The following is a 24715-nucleotide window of genomic DNA, read 5'->3' on the forward strand; positions in this document are numbered from 1 at the left end:
TTCTGTTTTTTGCTTTGGGGAATACGGACATTTTAACGATGTACTTTCTATCTACAAACACAATGTATCCTTCCATTTGTTATGTTCTTTAGTTTTTTTCTTCAGTCTTTTATAGTTTCTGAGTACAGGTCTTTCACCTGTATGGTTACATTTATTCCTAGGTATTTTATTTTCTTATGGAATTGTAAATAGAAGTGTTTCCTTAATTTATCTTTCTGATCATTCATTTTAGTATATAAAAATGCAACCAAGTTCTGAATATTAATTATATATTTTTATACATTACTGAATTAATTTATTAGTTCTAAAAATTTTTTGGTAGATTCTTTTGGATTCTCTCAATATAGTATTGGATCATCTACAAGTAATGACAGTTTTACTTTTTTCTTTCCAATTTTTTTCTTGTCTGATTGCTGTGGCTAGGACTTCCAATAATATGTTGAATAAAAGTGATGAATGTGAACATTCTTGTATTGTACTTGATCTGAAGCAATATACTTTTAGCTTTACACCATTCAACATAATGTTAACTGTGGGTTTTTCATATAGGGCCTTTATTATGTTGAGGCATATTTACTTTATTTCCACTTTTGAGAGTTTTTATCAATAAGTGAGGGATTTTTGTCACATGCTTCTTCTCCATCTATTAACACGATTATATGATTTTATCCTGTGTTTTGTTTATGTGGTGTATCATAATAATTGATGTATGGATATTGAACAAAACTTAAATCCCAGGAATAAATCTCACTTGATTATGATATATGACCTTTTTAATGTATTACTGAATTTAGTTTGCTTATATTTTTTTAAGGATTTTTGCATCTATATTCATCAGGGAGATTGATCTACAATTTCATTTTATGGTAATATCTTTGTCTGGTTTTGCAATCAGAGGAATACTGGCCTCATAAAATGAGTTTGGGAGCATTCCATCCTCTTTAATTTTGGGGGATAGTTTACCTGGTCCAGAACTTTGTTTTTTGGGAGTTTTTTGATGACTGATTTTATTTTATTCATAGTTATTGGTCTGTTCAGATTTCCTGTTTCTTACAGGTTGAGTCTTGGAAGATTATATGTTCAATAATTCTTCATAATATTTTTTATAATCCTTGTATTTCTGTAGTGTCAGTTGTCATTCCAATTTTTCTTTTTTGATTTTATTTATCTGGGCCCTCTTCTTTTTTTTCATGATGAGTCTGACTAAAGGTTTATCAATTTTTTTTTTGTTGTAAATAACCAGCTTGGTTTCAGTGACCTTATTTATTGTTTTTTAAGATCCTATTTTGTTTATTTTGTTCTGAACTTTATATTTCTTTCTTTTATGTTTAGTGCTTTGTTTATTCCTTTTGTAGTTTCTTTAGGTGTAAGGTTATATTATTTATTTGGGATTTTTCTTTTTCTGGTGCTACGACTGTGTTGCTATAAATTTCCCAATTAGAACTACTTTGGCTGTGTCCCATATATTTTTGGGTCATTGTATTTTCTTTTTCATTTGTCTCAAGGCATCTTCTGATTTCCTCCTTGATATCATTGTTAAACCAATTACTATTCAGTAGTATGTTTTTTAACCTTCAGTTTTCTTCTTGTAATTGATTTATAGTTTCATACCATTGTTGGTGGAGAAGATGCTTGATGGAAAATGTGTTTTTTTTTTAATTTATTAAGACTTGTTTTGTGGCATAATATTTGGTTTATCCTAGAAAATGTTCTATGTGCACTTAGAAGGAATGTATATTTTGCTGCTTTTGGGTGAAATGTCCTAAAAATATCAATAAAGTTCATCTGGTCTAATGTGCCATTTAAGTCCACTGTTTTCCTGTTGGGTTTCTGTGTGGATGACCTATCCATTGATGTCAATGGGGTGTTAAAGTTTACTTCTATTACTGTGTTACTATTGACCTCTCTATTTGCTCAATATATTTAGGTGGTCCTACGTTGTGTGCATAGAGATTTACAAAAGTTATATCCTCTTGTTAGTTGTATCCCTTTATCATTATGAAATGTTCTTTGTCTCTTAATTTAGCCCTTATTTTAAATTCTATGTTTTGTAATACAAATGTTGTTGCCTAATTTTTTTGTTTCCATATGAATGAAATTTCTTTTTCCATCCCTTTACTTTTAGTCTTTTACTTTTTGTGTGTTTTTGATCCTAAGTTGACCTCTTGTTGGCAACATATATATTGGTCTTTTTTATTTTTATTTTTTTCCCTCTCAGCCACCCTATGTCTCTTGATTGGAGCTTTTAGTCCATTTACATTTGAATTAATTATTGATAGCTATGTAGTTATTGCTATTGCAATATATTATTTTCTGATTGTTTTTGTAGTTCTCTATTCCTTCCTTATTGTTATTCTTTTGTATGTTGATGACTTTCTATAGTGTTTCATTTGGATTTCTTTCTCTTTATTTCTTGTTTTTCTCTTACAGATTTTTGGTCTGTGGTCACCATGTACTTAAAGTATACAAAGTTATGGTTATAGCAGTCTATTTAAGTTCATGGTTGCTTAAGTTTGAATACATTCTAAAATTACTAAAATGTTTACTCTCTTCATATTTATGCTTTGTCTATTTTTGTGTGTGTATCCCTTGATTTATTATTGCAATTATGCATGATTTTGTTACTTTTGTCTTTTAATATTTGTACTAACTTTATTGTTATATGATCCACTGCTTTTACTGTTTCCTTTGTTAGTGAGAATTTTTTCTTTCCTATATGTTCATATTCATATTTTTTATCTTTTCTACTTAAAGGAATCCCTTTAAAATTTCTTGTAATACTGACTTAGGGGTGAGAAACTCCTTTAGCTTTTCTGGTCTGCAAAGCTCCATATCTCTCCTTCATTTGTAAATGGTAGTCTTGCTGTTCAGAGTAATCTTGGTTGTAGGTCCTTGCTTTTCTTTCTTTTTTAAAATTTTATTGTGCAAGTACAGTTGTCTGCATTCCCCGCCTCCACTTGCCCCCAACCCTAGCCATCCCCACCTCCCTCCCCTGATTCCATTCCTCAGAGGTCCTTGCTTTTCATCACTTTGAATATTTCATGCAAATTCCTTCTGGCCTGCAATGTTTCTGTTGAGAAATCAGCCAACAGTCTTATGGCAGCTCTGTTTTATGTAACTTATTGTTTTTTTCTTGCCATTTTGAAGATTCTTTCTTTGTCTTTTACTTTTGACATTTAATTATGATGTGTCTTGATGTGGACCTCTTTGGGTTCATGTTGTTTGGGACTCCTTACACTTCTTGGACTTGCATGTCTATTTCCTTCAATAGGTTGGAGAAGTTTTTAGTAATTATTTCTTCAAATACGTTCTCAGTCCTTCTCCACCCTGACCCTCCCTTTTTGGTACCTGTATGATGTGAATGTTGGTATTCTTGATGTTATCCCAGAGGTCCCTTAAACTGTCCTCATTTTTTAAAATTCTTTTTTCTTTTTGTTGTTTTGATTGGATGTTTTCTGCTACCTTGTCTTTCCAGATCACTGATTCAGATCTTTCTTTTATTTACTTGGTTTTTGATTTCCTCTGATATAGTCTTTGAATTTTTAAAAAATGTGGTCTATGTCCTTTTTCATGTATTCTATCTATTCATCAACAGTTTCATTGTTGAAATTCTGAGTTCATCTATTCTTCCCTTAAGTTAATTAAGCATCCTTATAATCAGTGTTTGAACTCTGTATCTGGTAGATTTCTTGTTCCCATTCCATTTAGTTCTTTTTACAACGTTTTTCCTGTTCTTTCATTTGGGATGTTTTTCTGTCTCCTCATTTTGGCTGCCTCCCTGTGTTTCTTTCTATAATTAGGTAGACCTGCTACATCTCTCTGTCTTGAAAGGTTGACCTTATGTAGAAGGTATCTTGTGGGGTCCAGTGGCATAGTCTCTGTGGTCATGTGAGCTGGGTGCTCCAGGATGCCACCTGTGTGGGTTGTATGTGTCCTCCTGTTGTAGTTGAGCCTTGATTGTTGTTGGCACATTGGTGGTGGGTTGACTGGCTGTGAAGGTTGGCTGTGACTACAGAGTAAAATTCTTGTGTAGCACCTGACCCAATTGGTTGAGAGTTGCTTTAGTGGTGCTCTGATGCCAGGCAGCCTACCCTTTGGGTGTGTTTTTATGGAGCAGTTTGGATGGTGCCCTGGTGTGGTGTGAAGCTACCCTATGGATGTTTTGTGTCTGGAGCCTCCTGGGAGGAGCTCCAGTGCAGGACAAGGTCAAATGATGCTTGTGGCAGCTTGGGGCCACTTAGTAGAAGTTAGAATATGATCCATTGTTGTTTGCCACTTGTGCTAGGCTTAGAGGTGCTTGGGAGAGGCTACATTGTGAACCAAGGCTAGCTACCACTTGTGCCAGTGTTGAGACCATTTGCTGTGTACCATGATGTGAACTGAGGCCAGTTGCCACTTGCACCAGGTTTATGGTATCTTAAATGAAACTAGGAGTTCAACCTTGAATTCAAGGCTAAGCCTGGCTGCTCCTTATGCCAATCTTACAGCCATCTAAGGGGAGTTACAGAGCAAAGTAAGACAGGTTGCTGCTTATACAATGATTAGGGCCACTTAGCAAGATATAAAAGGCACACCGAAGGCTGGCTGTTGCTTGTTTGGGGTCTGTGGACCTTTGAAAGGTTTTGGGAAAGTCTGTAGCACAAGCTAAGGCAGGCTGCTGGTGTGGAGAAGCCACTGGAAGAAGCTTGGGTTTGTTGAGTGGGTTGGGTGGGATGGGATCTCAGAAAATCAGCAGAGAATGGAAAATGCCAAGTTAGTGGAAAGCACAGATTTGGTGCCTGCCTGTGTGGGGCTGGCTGAGTGAAAGGAGAACTCACCAAAGGAAAAATGGCACCTGCTAGTGCTTCCATCCTTGGAGAGAAGTGTCCTAGCCCCTTTTCTTTCAGCCCTCACCTCGATGTTAGTCAATTTAGCTCCTCCATGTATGTCCCTGTCACTTTTGGAGCTGAAGCCCTGTGCTGGAGCTTAGTGTGATTGAGTTTTGATTGAGTGAGTTTGTGCCCTGGACCTTTAATAGCATTGTGCCTTGGTCTCTCATAGCTCTTTGTCTTTCTCACGTGCAATGCTTGCTGGTTTTTCACAGAGAGATGTTATAGGAACTCCTCTTCCTAATACTATATCCTTGGCTGGTGAGCCTGATGTGGGGTTGGAACTCTTGCTCCTTAGGGTGGACCTCTTCAATTGAGCTATCCTTTTTAATTCTTAATCACCACACTGTAGGTTTGGGACCTGCCCATTTTGTCTCTGCTCCTCCTGTCACTGCCCGTATGGCTTCATCTTTGTATTATTAGTTATAGGAATTTTGTTTAACTAATCTTCAGGTGGTTTTCAATGGTGGTTGTTCTATAACTTAGTTGCAATTTTGATGTGGTAGTGGGAGGAGATGAGTGTTGACCTGCTCTGCTATTTTGATCAGAAGTCTTCTCTGGAACTTTTTGTTTTGATATTTTGATGAGATTTTGGATTCAGTGCTAAAATGGTTTAACACATTTGAGGGTTTTGAGATAGGGTGAATGTATTTTGCATGTAGGATGGACATAAATTTTGGGTAGGGGCAGAGAACTGCATTAGTTTAAATAGTATTCTTCCAAAATTTATGTTCATCCAGAACATTAGCATGTGATCTTTGTTGGAAATAAGGTTTTTGAAGATATAATTAGTTAATATGAGGTCATACTGAATTAGGATAGACCCTAAATGCAGTGATTGGTGTCCTTATAAGAAGGCCATGTTTAGACATAGATACACACACAGGGAGAAGCTCCTATGAAGATTCAGTCAGAGATCAGAGGGAGGAATCTGTAAGGCAAAGAATATCAAAGATTGCTAGCACCCATCAGAAGCTAGTAGAGGCAAAAGAATTCCTTCCTTTAATTTTAATTTCAGACTTCTAGCCTCCATCACCTTGCTAGAACACATTTCTCTTATTTTAAGCCACCCGGTTTATGGTATTTTGTCAGAGCAGCATTGGGAATTAATGCAGTTTTATGTGCAGACATATCAAAAGTGACCAGGTAAATGGAAGTTTGAGCTTCTAGTCCTTTTAGAACACAATTGTATAGGCAGACATTTATATGCCAAAAGAAGCATTAATGACCAAATTCATACTGTGGTATTGCTAGCAAGTTGCCAGGTTCATAGGTAAGGACCATGTGCTTTCATCTACTTAAGGAATTTTATTATTATAATATAGTACTTTTTAGGGACCCAGGACCCAATTCAAAAAATTTTCCCAAGGATCCCTAGCAAATGTATAGTCATCAGGTATCCTCTAAATGTACTGTCACACAACTTCTCCAAGTATGCTCAAATGTATCCACTCAGTTTGTCATTGCTAAGTTCACTAGTACTAATAATTTTTTGTTATGTTTTCATATAGCCTTTGCATAGTTTATTATCATCTGTACTTTATCCATAAAGCAAATGCACCTAACTGTAAAACCTAAGAATAGAAAAAGGAATATATACATAGTGAGACAAAAGTAGATTTACAGTTGTGAGTTTACAAAACAGTTTATTTCTAGTATTTTTTTATCAATGTATTATTTTCCATACAAACAACTGTAAAGCTACTTTTGCCCACTGCTGTATATGTGTAAAAAAGGACATGTGTCATTTAACACGCTTATGAGAACATAAGCAGAAATTATAGTGGAGAAGATGTGATTATAATTTTTTTTATAAGAAAGAATTTTATTTATTTATTTATTTTTAGGGAGGGAAGGAGGGGGAGAGAGAGAGAGAGAGAGAGAGAGAGAGAGAGAGAGAGAGAGAAACATCAATGTGCGGTTGCTGGGGGTTATGGCCTGCAACCCAGGAATGTACCCTGGCTGGGAATTGAACCTGGGACACTTTGGTTCCCAGCCCATGCTCAATCCACTGAGCTACACCAGCCAGGGCTGTGATTATAATTTTTTTAATAATACTACAAAGCTAACTGACCAACAAAAGCTAATTTTAGAGTGCTCATCCTTTCTCTTTTCTGCTCAGTGTTTTATCTTCACTGTTATCTCACTTTAAAACATGAGAGGCATCATTTCTTCCAGAAAGCTGTCTTTGAACTAAAGTTCTAGATAATTACCCGTCAGATAGTGACTGGTTCCTTAGTGCTCTTTCAGATCTCTTATTTCTGTGGAATTACTTGTTTGTGTGATCAGCTCCTCCACTTGACTGTCAGCCCCTAAGGAATTTATTGGACTAGATGAGGTGGTATGTGTGTGTGTGTTTTTTTTTTTTTTGGCCTGAAAATTATTTTTTATAACAGCTTTAACAGTACAATTAACACACAGTAAAGTACATATATATAAAGCATACAATCTTATCTCTTGACACATGTGTACGCTCATTGAACAATCACCACTGTAAGAGAGTGAATATTTCCATCACTCCCCAAAATTTCCTCATGTAGGTGGGAAGGATTTAAAGAAAGCTTTTGCAGAAAAGTTGATCTTAGAGAACTTAAAGAATTCTGGCCTAAACATTGGTTGGTTGGTAGGCAGAAGCTTATGTAACTTGTAGCAGCTAGATCAGAAGCACCAGGTAGGACATTCATCTAGCTTACTAAAATTATTTTTGAATGATTTTTAAAAGATTTTATTTATTTTTAGAGAGAGGGGAAGGAGGAAGAGAGGGAGGGAAACATCAATGTATGGTTTCCTCTCATGTATCTGCTACTGGGGACTTGGACTGCAACCCAGGCGTGTGCCCTGACTGGGAATTGAACCAGTGACACTTTGGTTTGCAGGCCCATGCTCAACCCACTGAGCTACACCAGTCAGGGCTATTTTTTAATGATGTTTTTATTGTTTATCCTATTATAGTTGTCTCAATTTTTTTTACCTTTTGCCCCCCTCCACCCAGCCCACCCCTGTAGTCCACAGTCAGTCTCCTCTCTGTTGTCCATGTGCGTGCATCATTCCTACATGTTCTTTGACTAGTCCCTTCCCCTTCATTCTACCATTCCTTCCTCCCCGCCCTCTCCTCCCAACTAGATTTTAGGACTCATTTAGGCCTGTTGACATTCTCTCCCTGAACTATATCTATTCAAGAAATACTACCTTGGATTTGATGTCAACCTTAGTGAGACTAGAGCAGCAAAATCCAGGCACGTAGTTCATTCATTCTAAGTTGTACATTTTTCGTTCACCTTTTAACTCCTTGAAATGAGAATGCATTTTATAATCAATAACATATCATAGTTTAACTAGAATTTTTTATTAGTGTGTAAACTAATAGTAAATATTAATATTAATTTATCTTGTATTCTACAAAATCTTCTTCTCTGTGCTTAAGAGATCAGAGTTAGAATGGCCATTATATATTTTTGTGAGTTTACAGTTTTCCTTTAAGCCATTCTTGACTCTGTATTCTTGGACAGTTTCTTGAGGTTCGGATTGTGGGTCTGTTGCCATTGGGTGCAATGACAGTTGCTTGGAAAGACAGAAGAAAATCACACAACTATTTAATGCTAAGATGACCTGATACACCTATGAGATGTTACTCTCTCCAAAAATAAATTAAAACCGTATTTGAAGTTCTTCATATCATTGTGTACAAAAGACTACTTTCAGGGCCCCACCAAAAGTAGGCAAATAAATGGGACCATAGTGAGGGACTAATTAAAGAGCAGCAATGGGAACATGAAAAATATCTTTTATTACAAGTTTAGTCTGGGGCCACTCCACCAAACTTGAGGTATAGATCAGAAATTTTATACTGTTATTATTGTGGAGTATGTGTTTGGGGATGCATCTCATTTGGGTATACCAGTTTGTTGCTTGGCAAGTCTCATACTCTTGTAATTTGAGTGGAAAGCCACTAGTAAAGAAGAGATACTGATCACATGACTGGCAGGCCATCCTGACAATGACACAATGGAATTTACTGTGTTTTGTTTTTCATAGTCTAGGGTCTTCAGACTTGATCTTTAGGATAAGATATGTGCTTTTGTTGGACACTAATAATAGATCCATTTCTCAGGATCAGAATTATATCAATTTCAATCAAGCACCTAGGATGAAATTATTAATCAACAATGAGAAATATGACTGTCAAGTGGACTGACCTATTCATGTTGACCTAATACAGTCTCTCATTTTAGACAGAGCTATGTGGGAGACTAAATTATAATCAGAAGACCACTTGATGAGGACAGAATCATTACAATAAATGTATAATAAATGACAGGAAGAGAGTGTATAAATTAGTGGTTCGGGATACCTTCTCTCCATGTCATGATTGTTCAAAATCCAGCCTCTGGTATTTAAGCTTCTTTAATCCATGTTTCAAAGTTGACTGCCTATGTACATTTTATCTCCACAGTCCTTTTAAGGCTCTGTATCAGTGCTAATGTTTCCAGTTGACTCAGTTCTCATATTCCTATCTTAATTAGTGGACTTATGACCTAACTCTACAGTTATATATCACAGATAATATCTTGTCTGAGTGAATATTTTGATTCACTCTTGTGTTTGAATAGCCGCTTCTACTCTGTGTATTTGTGACTGTAGAATTACAAGTTTGTATGTGTTTAAACTTTAATAGTTTATCTTCAGGTCATGATCTAACCATTGGAGAGGGAGACACTATGTCATTGTACTCATGTACCATTGTGAGGCATCCCATTTTACAGTGCTGCCATGTGTTTCAGGTCCTTGGAAATCTTTTTGGAATTTGGGTAGACTATGTAAAAAAAGGAGATTGAAGAGGGTCAAAAACATTGGTTTGGCAGTTTTATTAAAGCAAGTTTCAGTGTTTTGTTACAACCAAATAGTTGGCTTAAAAGTGAGATTTATATATCAAGTCTTCCTTAAATGTCCATGTTTCCTCCATTTTAATCCCTCTGAAAAATTTATTACTTTCTTTATCTTCCTTTTTTTGTTTCACTTCTTTCCTCCTATCAATAATGGGGAATGATTCCAAATTCATGAAAATGAATATTACTATACAGGTAAGTACAGCTGACATTCACTGAATGCTAATTTTATTATTCAGATTTAGCATGTGCATAAACTAAATTGTGTTGTTTATGTTTTTTTATATAGCTGTTATAACATGAATAGTTCCTATCTAAAGTAATTCTCTTAACAAACTTTGTTTTCATACTTCTTTACAAATATACCTATGAAGATTATTTCTCTTTCCTAATTTTTAGGAAGGAAGAATTCAAAATAGAAAACTAAGAATTGGAAGGATGTGCATTCATTTGCATGGTTATTGTTAATGAGAATATTATTATACAAGTATTCTAATGTTGAGATTGCATGCAGAACAAAATAATCATGTTACTATACTTTAAATACTCTGTTATTGGTCAGAATTGCCAACTTTTAATAATGGGAAAATGGGTAGAAGGTAGACAATTGAGAAATCTTACTGTAGAAGTAGTGGTATATTAGATAAAAATAGCTGCTTTTCAAAAATCATAATTTTCTCTTTTTCTTATCCACACAGTTAAATCACATTTTCTAGTTTCCCCTGCACTCAGGTATAGCCATATGTTGCATAAGCTCCAATTCCAGGTTTGGCTTTCGAACTCTCACAGATAATGCTGCAACCTCTTCTTCCACCAGCTTGGCATAGCTGGACCCAATGGCCTTGGAAACCACATGTTATAGATATGAAGTCACAGAAAAGAACTCTGAGTTTTTGAATTACTATTTAGATGGAAGTCCTTTACTGCTCAGAAAAATATGTTGGATTTTATATGAGCAAAAAGTAAACTTCTATTGCATTTGAGCCATTATACATTTTTGAGTTTGTTACTGTAGCTAGTATTACCTTAACTAATACAATTTGAAAGAAAGTATTTTTGATAATTATTTAAAAATATTTTTATGCTATTACTAATCTCTCAAACTGTACATAGCCTTAAAATATACCATTAAATTGATATTTTTATTTTTTTATGAAGGGCTTTATTATTGACATAAGCACTTATTATTAGGGTTCTATCATTAAAAAGCAATAAAAATCAGGAAATCTTTGAAATGTAAAGAGACTTTAAAATTGCATAGAAACAAAAGTCAGAGATCTTTATTTTCATTGTACACACTTATTTTTAAAGGGAAAAAACCTGGACACCAGTAGATACGTTTTAGTTTGTTATTGTTGGTGTTCTCTGGGATTGTATGTTTTCTTCATATTCTGAACTATGTGCAATCCTTCTTTCCTTCCTTCCTTCCTTCCTTCCTTCCTTCCATCCACCCTTCCTCCTATCCTTTTCTTTCTTCCTTCCTCCTTCCCTCCCTTCCTGCCTTTAATACCTAAATAATGCCAGGCAAGCACAGGATGTTTGGGATATAACAATTTTGAGACAAACTTTCTGCCTACAAAGACTGAGTACATCATTTAAAAAATTATCCCATAATTGATTAATTATGACATGTGCTGTATAGAAGAATGACATAGTACTAAATGAGGGATTTTACATTAAAAAAAGAGGGGATAAAGGGAATCAGAGAAGTCTCCTATAAGAAAGTCACACCGAAGACCAAGGAGGTGGTGGTTTTGGTGTCTGGTGAGGATGCTTCCTAGATCATAGATGCGCTTTCTCCCTGTATTCCTACATGCTGAAGGGGGAAAGGTCTCTCCCTGGAGTCTTTTTTATGAAGGCAGTAATCTCATTCATGAGGGTTCTATCTTCTTGAACTAATTATTGTTTAAAGGTCCCACCTTCAAACATTATCACATGGGGTATTAAGATTAACATATAAATTTTGGGATAGACAGGGCAGGGGAGAGACAAACATTTAGTGTATGGAAGGGTGGAGAGAAGTATAGAAGCTTCCTCCCTCAAGAGAAAGGAAAACCTAGCTGGCATTCTTTTCTCTCTGATCCAGGGAAAGCCATGAGGGAAAAGAGGGGCTTTTCCCTGTAATAGTGACTCTAAATTAAAGAGTTCAGGACTTGACTTTCATAACTAGAAAAATGGAATATAGCATGGTATATCTTCAGACATAAAAATTAGAAAGAAAAATAACTTTTACAAAATTAATATTATAACTGGTCACTGTAGGTTCTTTCTCCTGAAAACCTTGAAAGTAGGAAAGTCCTCACAACTGCCTGAAGGCAAGGAATGAGCCAGGGAATCACCTGAGAGTTGTTTCTGCCCAATGATGCCAAGATTGCACAATATTGTGTTGAGATTTGTAAGTGTAATGTAAATACTATAATTGCTTATTATATTTGCTATTTTAAGTAGCTTCCAGTGGAAAAGATTGTGCTTCTCTGAATGATACAGAATTTCAAATATTTTTCATTTTCTTTGAGCTTTGAACTATTTGAGTGTTTAAATTTAAAACTCTTGGATTCATTCAGTCAAGAGTCATTGGCTTTTGAGTGTAATTTAGAGTCTATTTTACCCAATATTATATTTATATTTTAAAACAACTGTATGTAGGTTCAGATATGTTAAAGAAAGGGTCTCCTCAGAAAAAAAATGAAGCAGCTTTGAAAAGAAACAGATTAGGGGCATCTTTGAAAATTTATGTCATCCAGCAAGTACTAGTTTACTTGAAGAAGACCTACAAACTTCTGAAACTCACTCCATATTGAACATCTAGTTTCTTATTTACATAAGCCATGAAAAGAGTTTTAGCAATTATCTTATTCATGTTCAGTAATCATAAATAGTTGAATCATTCTGAAAAATCCCAAGGAACAAGTATAACTATTATTATGACTAATATAATTAGCAGACAGGTAAAGACAATTAAATGAAATTGATTGTGATTTTAATATCAATCCATAGGTATACAGGCCTTGTTGATGCCTTGGGGATAGCTACCTACCCCTGGTGTCAGTGGCTTCTTATCCTAGAGGAGACTTAGCTGTCTGTAGATGGGGTAGTTGTCCATTGATGGTAAGGTGCCTGATAAGGTCCCTCCCAATGAGAGTGGATAGTGTCTTTTATTTGACACTCTTTCCAATAAACAAAATGTCCAGGTGGAAGTTAATGATCTTTAAAGTCTTTATGTCCTAAGAGCTTACTATGAAAGGAAACAGTTACCAACTTGGCATTTTCTTGAAGTGACTCTATCAAATCTTGGCAATAATGTAAGATATCTCCTTTCAATAATATCAGCTCATAAATTCCTTCATCTAAGTCCAGTTTAAATATGTTATGATGATGAGGAAATGAACCCACCCCAAAAAATGTGTGCCAGGGAGCCAGAAAGATCTAAGCAGCTGTCTTGGATTTTCCCATAGCCCTATTTGTTTAACTTACAAACATTGAAATTAAAAGAAATTTTTCATCACTTATTTTATAGTGCTTCCCATGCAATTTCATATAAAAACAAATCTTTGAGGTATTTCAGAGGCCTTCTGAAATGCCACCAAGTTATTTCTATAAATTTAAAAATTTTAAACCTCAAAACCTCAATGTCTAATTGAAAATTAAGCAATCAATTAGCATTCCTTAGCTTGGATATTTTATAATCTCTGCAAGCATTTTTCATAGACATAAAAGTCAATTATTAACATGGACCTTTGTTGTAAAACCCAGGCAAAAAAAGGTATGTCTTTTTTCCTTAAAACAAACTTAAATTAGATTTTATTTACTGGGTTTTAATATTAGATCATGTGACCTGACAAGAATTTCTGCTAGTTTTTATATTTCTGAGAATTTTAGAAAACCCAACTTCTTTACAGTGCTTCCTTTAAATTAATTTTAACAGCACCATCCACATACAGACAGACACAGAGACCTTTTAGCTATGAGAAAAACTCACCAGTTTGTAAAAAAAAAATCCATATTTTGCCCCAGAGGCGTTTATAATTTATATTTGTCTTTAAAAAAAAGATTTCATTTACTTATTTTTAGAGAAGGATAAGGGAGTGAGAAAGACAGGGAGAGAAGCATCAATGGGAGAGAGGAACATAAGTTGGTTGCCTCTCCCACATTCCTTCACAGGGGACCAAGCCAGCAAACCAGGCATGTGCCCTGACCAGAATCGAACCAATGACTTTTTGTTTTGTGGAATGAAGCCTAACCAACTGAGCCATACTGGTCAGGGCTATATATATGCTTGATAAGTCAAATTCCAAATGACCTTCAGCCTTTTAAAATAAGTACAGCTATTTTTAATACCTCAAAGAATTGGGTTGACACCTAAATGACATCACAGATTTATTTATTTGTTTAATCCTCACCAGAGGACATTTTTATTTTCATTGTTTTTTTAGAGAGAGAGAAGGGGGTAGGAGAGCGAGAGAGAGAGGGGAAGAGAGAAAAACATCTGTGGAAGAAGGAAACATTGATTGGTTATCCTCTTGGGACTGAACCTGCAACCCGGATATGTTCCCTGACCAGGAACTGATCCTGATAACCTTTGGTCTTTAGGATGATGCCCCAACCAACTGAGCCAGGGAAGGTTGATCTAGTTCTCTAAATACTGTTTTTTGCTTTTTTTTTTTTTTTTTTTTTTTTGATAAATCCTTTTACATAGTTTCACTTTAGTTTAGGGGAGAAGGCCTTTTTAAATTCTGAGACAGTTTTTACTGTTTTTCTCCCCCATTCATTCTGTCTAATTTTATAGTGAGCTTTTTCTAATTGTGCTCGAAGATTAATTCAGAAGTATCAAAAGAAGCTCATCTTGACCATGTTAGTGTTAATGGGTGGCTGTCATGGGGCTTGTTGGATTCAGAGCCATAATTTTCCACGTTAATTTTGAGATAAGTAGAGTCTGAAAAAACTTCTAGGGCAGACCATCTCTTACATATACATTTCCAAATAAGGCAAATGCAGTAAACCTTACTGTAGGATTGTTTACACCCTAGAGGAAAATTGTCCTTAGACAGCCCCCAAGAGATTCTAAGCAAGGGCCAACAAGGGCTTACCAAATGCCACCTGAACCAAGTCATTTTCCGAGGCATAGGCCCTTCTCTCTTGACACCTCTCTTTGGGTGAACTCATGCCAGGGTGCCCTGCCCTTGCTCCCAGAGCTCCAGCCAGCTTCTCTGGGATCTGCTGGCTACTGCACTGGATGACTACTGGCATCCATCTCTGCCATTCTGGATTTAGGGATCTGAACAACTACCATCACCCTATCAGTTATTCAGTTTAGGGAGGCAAGTATTCTCACTTTTTCAGAGCTAAATAGAGTTCAGCTTCTCATTTACACCAGTGAGATTATGTTCAGACTCTCGGTAAGCAATCCAATTAAAAAGTTTAAAATAAAAACAGTAACCCATTTTTACTTTCAATGGGTTATCTCAACCCTTATCTACCCTAAGGATGTTCTAAGAAGCTCAAATAAATTCATGGTCTGCTTCTTAAAGCAAGCACATGTGCAATTCTGAGAGGAGCTCATCCAAAGCCACCCAATAGGAAGTAGGGAGCCAGTGGGGCACACTGGGCTCTTGCTTGTACCAAGCACTGGGTCTAGGTTTACAGGGTGGTCCTGGTTGGGCTTCTTCAGCATCCTGTTGTACTACATCAAGTGAACATCAACATAAGAAATGTCCAAAACTGTGCAGAATTTTTATAAGAGGTTATTTGTGTCAAATTGATGGCATAAGCCAGGGAGTTAGTTCTGCAATGCTTCCTATATTATTCCTTTTCATAGGTATAAAACAAGCAGAGTTTATTCATGCCCTGTTGAAGTCAGAATAGTGATTATCTTTTAAAACATTTTTTACTTATTTATCTTTTTAATTATTGTTCAAGAACAATTGTCTCCATTTTCACCCCCTTGCCCCACCTGTCCTCTCCTCCTACCCATGAACCCACCCCCTTTGGCTTTGTCCATGTGTTCTTCATACATGTTCCTTGATGGCTGCCCCCCTTATTTTCCCTTATTATCCCTCTCCCCCTTCCTCTCTGGTTAGTGTCAGATTGTTTTTTATTTCAATGTCTATGGTTGTATTTTGCTTGCTTGCTTGTTTTGTTGATTAGGTTCCACTCATAGGTGAGATCATATGGTATTTCTTTTTCACTGCTTGGCTTGTTTCTCTTAACATAATGCTTTCCAGTTCCATCTATGCTGTTGTGAAGGGTAGGAGGTCCTTCCTTCTTTCGGCTGCATAGTATTCCATTGTGAAATGTACCACAGTTTTTTTGATCCACTCATTTACTGATGGGCACTGAGGTTGCTTCCGGCACTTGGCTATATTGAAATGGCTGCTATGAACATTGGGGTACATAGGTTCTTTTGAATTGGTGTTTCAGACTCCTTAGGGTATAGTCCTAGCAGTGGTGTTATTGACTGCCTTTTGACCCAGAATAGTGATTATCTTTGGTGGAGGATTGTGAATATAAAAGAGAATGAGGGGATCTTCAGGGTGCTGGCAATGTTTCATTTCTTGATATGTGCTAGTTGTACTGATGTTTTTATTTGTGTTTAGTGTACTATAATTATATATGTTACACTTCAGTCAGACACTAGTTAATTGCCTGAGTGTCTATAGTCTTAAAAGTGTCTCAGAACATACACTTTCTTTTGAGAGACAAGTCAGTCTTTCTGAATAGTGGGCCACCAACCATTGTAGATGATAAATTAGATTTAATAATGGAACAAACAATAAATTTTTAAGTTATGTAAATGCTGATTATAAAACTAAACTTTTCTTAAAACAATCCAGTGTTACAATATGACTGCTTTATAGCCCTAATATGACTTTTATGTAAAGTTGAATGTATTTAAAAAGCTGATTTAAAGATTCCAAAAGTATTGACAGTGATACCATTTTAAGAGTATCATTATTTTATTGTTTTTCTATGTAACATCCATAATGTTGTGGATATTTTCCTTTGCTGGGCATGCTGTTATGAATTTCTTTCAATTATTTGCTAATTTTTTTATTACAAAAGAATAGGAATTACAAAGTTTTTAATTTTGTTTTCTATTTTCCTCTGTAACTTTAACATGAGAATGGTCTTCCTCAGTAAAAATTTGCTGAGGATTCTCATCTTTCTGTCACTTATGACCTTATCCCTTTTGTTAAATTATAGACACAGCTGGCTCTATTCTTCTGCATTTCAGTGGAACATCCCGAAATCCATTCCATCAGTCTCTTTTAAACTTGCCCTGTTTACTTGTTTCCATTTCAAGTTGTGTAGTAAGTGGCATGGAGATATGGGGAGGGTCCTGTGTGTAGGGTCACATACCAGAGAAGTCCAGAAATGCAAAACTGAGGAGAAAGCTTCAACAGCTTTGCTTACAAAGGCATTTGGACTACCAGGAAGCTTGCGTGGAGGGAGCATGATAGGATTGATTAGGCACAAGGACATGGAAGCCAGAGGAGGCTGATTAGGATAGGGAGCATCTCTTAAGTGGGAAAATTATAGAAAATAAAAATGTTTACCCTGAAGAAGAGAGATTTACTATATTTTTCCATGTATAATGCACACCCATATATAGTGCACACCCATGTTTTTGGCCCAAACTATTAGAAAAAAATCTTTCATTTTAATTTTTTAATTTATTTATATTTTAAAACAAAACCTTACACTTTTAACACATAAGCATAAATAAACACTTACATAGCTACAGAATTAGTACTACCCATGTATAATGTGCATCCTTATATTTCCTCAAAAATTTGGGCAAAAAGGTATGCATTATACATGACAAAATATGGTAAAAGGTTCATAAAGCCACCTTAAAATATTTTGCAAAACTTATGTAGAAAATGCATTTTTTCTTCTTCTGAGAGAAAATGATTAGAAATATTGGAAGAAATTTTTATGTAGAGTAATTTCAATCTAATATGAGAAAAGTTTTTCTAAAAAAATCAAAGCATTGGACATGTGAAGAGTCATGTCAATGTGGTGGTAAGTGCCCCGGTGATGGAAGTAGTACGGTGTTGTTTAGATTTTGAGCAGTAAGCGATGCTGTATAATTATAAGTTAATTAGAGGTTGGACTATATGGCATGTAAGTACCTTCTATTTCTTAGATTCTGTGATTCCATGAGGAATAGCAGGGATGTAGTTATTAACAAGAAAATCACTACTACTCCATCCCCCCCTCAAAAAGAAAAAAACCCAACCTGACTAAACCATTTATAACCAGGACTCAGGTTAATCTGTAATTTAACACGACATGATTAATACTATCCATGGTAGACTGTAAAAGATAAAGGTGTAGTAAGCAATGACAAAATATATATTTCTGCGATGTCACAAATGGAGGACAATTTACTTAACTGCACTGTAAACATTAATGGTTTTAAGCATTTAATTATTATAAATATAAATCTTCCCTCATACACAGCATGTGTTTAGGATGAGCTTGAATAATTGTTATTTCAACTTACCAGAATTATTAGCAAAAATGACTTGGAAATATTAAAATTTATTTTAAAGTAGCTATATAAACTAATTTAAGATTCAGATTGCTTGACATAAAATTTTTCCACAAGAATTCATTGGAGATGGTTATTTTTACATTATTCTGATCACAAAGCATATATTCATTTTCTGTTGTGTTCAAAGTGTTGTATTTGTTAAAACCATTTATTATGCTAGTGGGGGTTTTTCTTTTGAATTTGTGTTAAACTCAGTCTTTACTGAGAGGAAGGCATAAAATAACTATAATTGTAAAGGCAGTCAGTGGTAAATTGTGGGAAAAATTTCAATTAAGGAGGATCCATGAAATATGACAGAGTAAGGGTATATAAATTTCTAAGTAATTCCTTTGATTCGATTTGACAAAATAGTATTTATGAATAACACAGAAATAAAGTAGATTTATGATTAAGATGATTTTGCCCTTATTTCTTTTCTCACATGATAATATACCAGATACCAGGGCTAATCCTGGAATATTGAGAATACAGGTCATAATTAGTTCAATTCCAACTCCTCCTCTGCACTTTTCCTAAGGTTTTAGAGAGCCCAATGTTCTAGCTACCTAATGTGTATATAAGCCAGACTTGTGCCCCATGTTTTGAATCCATTCCCCCAATTAAAGGCTTACCTGTGGTTTCACTTCCTCAGAAACCTTTTCTCTGATATTAACTGAGTTAATAAATTAGCTCATATGAAGATGCTAAGAGGCTTCAAAGTATCTTTTCTGGCCCTGTGTTAAATTCTAAAGTAGATCTTGCTTTCATTTGTTTATATCCTTTTAGATTTACAAAGGAGGTCATCTGATTTGAAATACTAATTTCATAAATGAGAAAATTGAGGGCAGGGAATAATTTAAGTCAATCTAAATGACCTTTCTGATTTCTCTTTCAAGATATTATCTTGCTAAAGCTCAAACTGATTAGTAGTCATAGACAAACTCCTTTAACTATAAGATGACACTTTATATCCACAATATAGGGAATTGTTTGAAAGTACAAGAAAGTCTACTGCTGACTACTATATGAAGATATATGTCTATATCTATCTATCTTCATCATCATCATCATCTATCTATTCATCTACCATACTGATGGAAACTTACATTGCTATAGATGTCTTGAAAGTAATCTGACATCTATTAAAAGTATAAATACACATAACTTTGATACAGTAATTCCCCAGTTGTAGCGATCTAGACCATAGAAATTAAAACTTCAGTATGTAAGAATATATTATCTATTTATTATAGCATTATTTATAGAATCAAAAAATATGTTATGGTGGAATGAGTAGCCACAGGGGAAATAAAGGAAGGGTCTTTACCATTGTAATCTAACAAAGAACTTAATACAGAAGGCTAAAGGCAAAAGGTCACACATTGACCCAGGAATCCTGAGCCTGGTCCAGTAAGGTTGCCAGACATTGTGAACAACAAGTGAAACTATGATAGTATAGGAGTAAGGAAGTCCTTGAAAGTCTGTGTGTATCATCTCCACTGGCTAGGAAAAGGAAAACCTTGAGACTGTGTATTCATCCCAAGGCCTGGTAGGGCAAAAGGGAGGGGAACTACAGTGCCCAAGGAAACAACCCATAAAACAGCTTTGGTTAACTGCCTGCCTCCTGTAACATACACTAAATGAATAAACAGAATATAGAGCAAGATAGGGATTCAGACTAACAGACCCCCATGCATACTTATGTTTGGGTAGTCACGTCTCCCTGGGGGAAAGCTGGCACCACTTTTACCCATCAATCAGTATGTAACTTCTTCACCCCCATCTCATCAACTATGTAAGTCCTCAGAACAAAGGATTCACTCTCTTAGCTTTTGGCCCTCTTGGCTCTTTTTGTCACATAAAGGGGCCCCTGGCCAGCTGGCCTCTGGCTACTCTGCTTTTGCCACCTCTGCTCTAGCCACCCTTGCTTTTGCTTTCCCATTAGAACTTAGCATTAATAAACTTTGCTTGCACACTAGTAGGCTTGCTGATCTGTAATTCTGTACTGTGTCAGTGAGAAGTAAGTTTCTGGGAGTTTCTCCTGTAACAAATCTAGTAAGATGTTAAATATTTTTCATAGGCAGATGGTTAAATTAATGAATTAATCCAACAAGTATTTATTAAGCACTTACTATGTGCCAAGAACTGCTTTATATACTTAGACTACATTAGTGGGCAAAAGAGTTGAAAGTGAATGTTAGATGACAGTATAAGTGAGGATAAAAATAAACATAAGAAATAAATCATATAGTGTTGATATAAATAAGTGTATAGTATGATCAAAGGAAATGGTGATGATACAGGTTGACATTTTAAATAGCATGTAGTGATGGCCTATAAGAAAAGGTGACATTTTAACAAGGAATTGAAAGGAATTGTCAGAAGAATATTCCAGACAGAGAAATCAAGTAGAGCAAATGCCTAAGGAAGACACATCTCTGGTATGTTTTCTGTGAGGAAGTGCTATGATCAAGGAGGAGAAGAATAGGAGATACATCATAGTAGAAAATGACAGCAACCGTGAGACTGGGTGGTGTCTCCACCAATGGAGTGAGAAGTTCTGGAGAACTAGGTTCTATGTCCTGGAATACTCAAATATTAAGAATTTTAGAAGAGTGGAAACCAGAAAAGGTGACCGAGTAGGAACAACCAGTGAAGTAGATGGGAAAACCAGTCCAAATGAGGAAGAAAGAAAACATGGGGGGAAAAAGTGAAGAAAATATATTAATTAGAAGGAGTTGATAAACAGGATTAAATACCATCGATAGGTTAAACAAGGTGAGGACTGATAGTTGATTATAGATGTAATGATGCAGATGTTATTGGTAATCAAGATTAGAGCAAATTTAGGAGTGATATGGAGGAAAATACCTGATTGGAAAAAGTCTGTCTTAGTCCACTTGGGCTGCTGTAGCAAAATGCTATAAACTGGGTGGTTGAAACCACAAAGATTTATTTCTCACCTTTCTGGAGGCTTGAGGTCTGACATCAGAGTACCAGTAGGAAAGGTCTTCTTGATGAAGGCCCTCTTTCTGGCTTACAGACAGACATCTTACATAGTGTCTTCTACAGAACAGAAAGAAAGATTGCTGTCCCTCTGGCCTTCTGTCATAAAGGCACTAATCTCATACCTGAGGGCTCTACCCTTACGACGTCGTTACTCCTCAAAGGCCCTGCCTCCAAATACCATTGCATTGGAATTAAGGCTTTGGCATAAATTTTGGGGTGACAACAATATTCAGTTTATTCAATCCTGCCCTGGCCCCCTAATTCCTGTCCTTCTCAGTGCCACAGGCATCCATTCTATCCCAATAGCTCTAAAAATTTTAATTCACTTTAGCATCATCTCATTTAAGTATCATCTAAATCAAATATGAACAAGACTTGAGTTATGATTTATTCTGAGACAAATTGCTCTCTGCCTGTGAACCTGTGAAATTAAACATAAATATAATGATGGGGCAGGCATAGGATAGACAATTCTATTTAGGAAGGGAGAAATAGAAAAGAAGAAAGGGGTGGTGGGTCCCAGAAAGCCCAAAACCTAGCAAGGCAAGCTCCATGAGATTTTAAGTTCAAAAAATAGTTTTCCTTGGCTTGATGTCTGGCTGTGCATACCTATGAGGATTGCAGTCCTGCCTTTTAGGACCCCTGGAATTTAGATCTTATCCCAGGTGGGGATCCCTAAGCCTTGGCTGGGTGGCCCTGCCCAGTGACTTTCAGTGGCTCTGTCCCACAGCTTTGGGAAGAGGTCACCTGTCCTGTTGAAAGTGAGGTGATGGTAGCCCATTTTGAAACTGAGGAGGCATCTTTATCATCTGAATTGCCTTTGAGGTAGTTCTTTTGTCTTGCAGAACAGTGCACGTGTATAGCTGAACAGCTCTATGGTCCTGTCCTGTAAGATGCAAGGAGCCTGACAACCTTCATTTATTTCTTCCCATTTTGTTTGATTATATACATTAGGTGGTCTATATTTACTGGCTTATAGATATGTTGAGGATATATGATGAGTAAAAACATGCTTGCTTGGAGTAGTATGTATTTAATGACCTTATTTCAATATAAACAATGGATCCAAAAAACTCCAAACTTCTACTGTCATACATATGCTTGTATGTGTACATATCTACTTACATATGTATGTGAACAAGGAGAAATATGTGGAGGTTACCACACTGAGGTATTGAGGTCAATCACTTGTTATGAAAAGGAGAATGAGGGAATTATTGGGGGACATGGGCATTGTTGGGATGGGATGTTATTTAGCTTTATCTTGAAAAGTTTTTGTAATTTCTCATTTTGCTTGCCTCAAAGAGCATGTATTAAAGTTAAAATTTGAAATTCATTAAAAAATAAAGTTAAGGCAGAGAATTTAGCAATTATCACAGATTTGAAAAATTATTTTATAATCCAAACCAAGGAATTGTAGTATATAGTTGAGAACTTGCAATAGAACTAGACACTAACAAAATGATTCTATATTAGAAGTTTAAATAAAAAGCATAGTCTTACATTTATAAATATAATCTGAAATGACACAGGAAAAAATGAATACATCTTAGCTTTCTGCATGAGGGACCCTTAGGGACTGCACTGCCTTTTGATAAGTCCTGACAGAGTACATCTTAAGATATCACAAACAGCAGGTCACTGACATCAGCAATTCAAGTACAGTTGTGGATGTCTTGTATATGGACTTTGGAGACTGAAGTACCACAGAATTATCCATGAAAATACCCATTTAAAAACAACTTTATTAAACCTGCATATTATTCAAGCAACCAGGAAAAAGACCTGTGTTGAGATACACAGCCAGGACTAAGAGTCCTAGAGAATGTACCATTTACCTAACCTGGATGCAGCTACCCATTCACATTGTTGTGCAATGAATGGGACTTAGAGGTTGTAGACTTCAAGTACCTCTAGAGGATGTGCAGGTAACGAAGTCACAGGAACAGGTTTAAGAAAATAGACTGGCAGGTGTCTGTCATCCTGGATTGCATGTACATTGTCATTCAAATTTATTTTATAACACCATGAAAAACAAATAAAACATTATAGACTGAGCTAAAAAATTCTATTTTTTATTTTATTGAGCCCATGTGGTCCTTTTAACAGGTTGCTATTGATGTTTTGGGTGGGCATCCTTCCTTGTAAAGGACTGTCCTTCACATTACAAGATGATTGTCATTCTGTGGCCTCCAGCCCCTTGCAACTAATTGCATATAGTGTCCTATCTCCACCCCTGGATATTACAACAGCCACTTCCCTCCACATTTTAGTACTTCTGCTAGGGGAACAGTTTCACCTTGGGTTATGGGCCCAATATTAGGGGTAGGGAATAGAGTTATTTTATAGCAATGTATGTTGTTTCACCTGTCCTAGAACAAACTCAAAATGTTGAAAAGTAATTTAAGTTTGCCTTTGCTATTGAGGTCTGTGACAGTCTGTGTCACTTTGACTCATCTTTCAATAGAGACCTTACCTCTTATATGGACAAAAGTCTTTTAAAAATGTTAAAGCTTGTTATCTTACCCAAATATTGATTAGGTTTATATATTTCTTATATGTATGAAAATAATCTAACAATTCCTTAAAGGTCGACCTGTTTTCCCATCAATTAGGCACTCAAAACGACTTATTGATTAATTTTTTAAAAAGCTAATGAATCGAAGAACTGTTGAAGGCACAGGAAGTGAACGAAGCCTATGACTTTCTGGCACAGGCTTTATCCCCATCAATAGAATTTCACATTTATGATACTATTATAAATAATAAATAACATGGGTGACAAACCCAGAGGGAGAAAATAGCAGGAAGTGAGGCATTCTATAGTTTTGCTGTGCATTATCTTCAACACATTTGTTGCTTTGTGGTTCTTTGAGGACTAGGCTTCCAGAGTGTTGCTTGCTAATGGATACTAACTAGAAGGTGAGAAATCTCCCTGTCATTTACTGTGGTCAGAGAAGGAAAATGTATTTGTTGAATGGCTAGACACATATCCAGTAGTCAGCTGATACCTGATGCAGGATTTATCGGAAGGAGTTGAAATTCCCTCACTAGACAGAACTTGGTTTTAAGCATGTGCTGGTATTATTCCTAAATCAAAAAGTAGATGGTAGGAGAAGTTATCCTGGGGATGAGGAAAGAGTATGAACTTTGGTTTCAGTGAAGACCTGGATTTTAATACCAGTTCTGTTATATATTTACCTTAGAATAGATAACATTTCCAAGTGAGGTTTTTAATAATAAAACATGGACAATAACATCTCTCCCTTAGAGGATTCTTAGGTGAATCAGTGGAGGTAATGTCTACAGAATACTCAGTTCCAGCCTTTCTCTTCTTTGTCTCCTCTCCTTCTCTTTTTGTCTTTTTCCTCCTTTTTTCTTTTCTTCTAAATGCTACATGTTAAATTCAACCTTAA

General features: G+C 35.8%; 1 long non-coding RNA gene across 1 annotated transcript; it reads right to left on the reverse strand.

Annotated features, from left to right (window-relative positions):
• Positions 1-1658: 1658 nt before the first annotated feature.
• LOC118499316 lies at positions 1659-24568 on the reverse strand. The gene is made up of 3 exons (XR_004901838.1): positions 24558-24568; positions 12005-12010; positions 1659-1894 (listed from the first exon to the last, which is right to left on the reverse strand). It is a non-coding gene; the product is annotated as an uncharacterized LOC118499316 (long non-coding RNA).
• Positions 24569-24715: the final 147 nt, after the last annotated feature.

Source organism: Phyllostomus discolor, chromosome 3 (assembly GCF_004126475.2).
Source record: "Phyllostomus discolor isolate MPI-MPIP mPhyDis1 chromosome 3, mPhyDis1.pri.v3, whole genome shotgun sequence".
In the NCBI taxonomy this organism is placed as follows: domain Eukaryota; kingdom Metazoa; phylum Chordata; class Mammalia; order Chiroptera; family Phyllostomidae; genus Phyllostomus; species Phyllostomus discolor.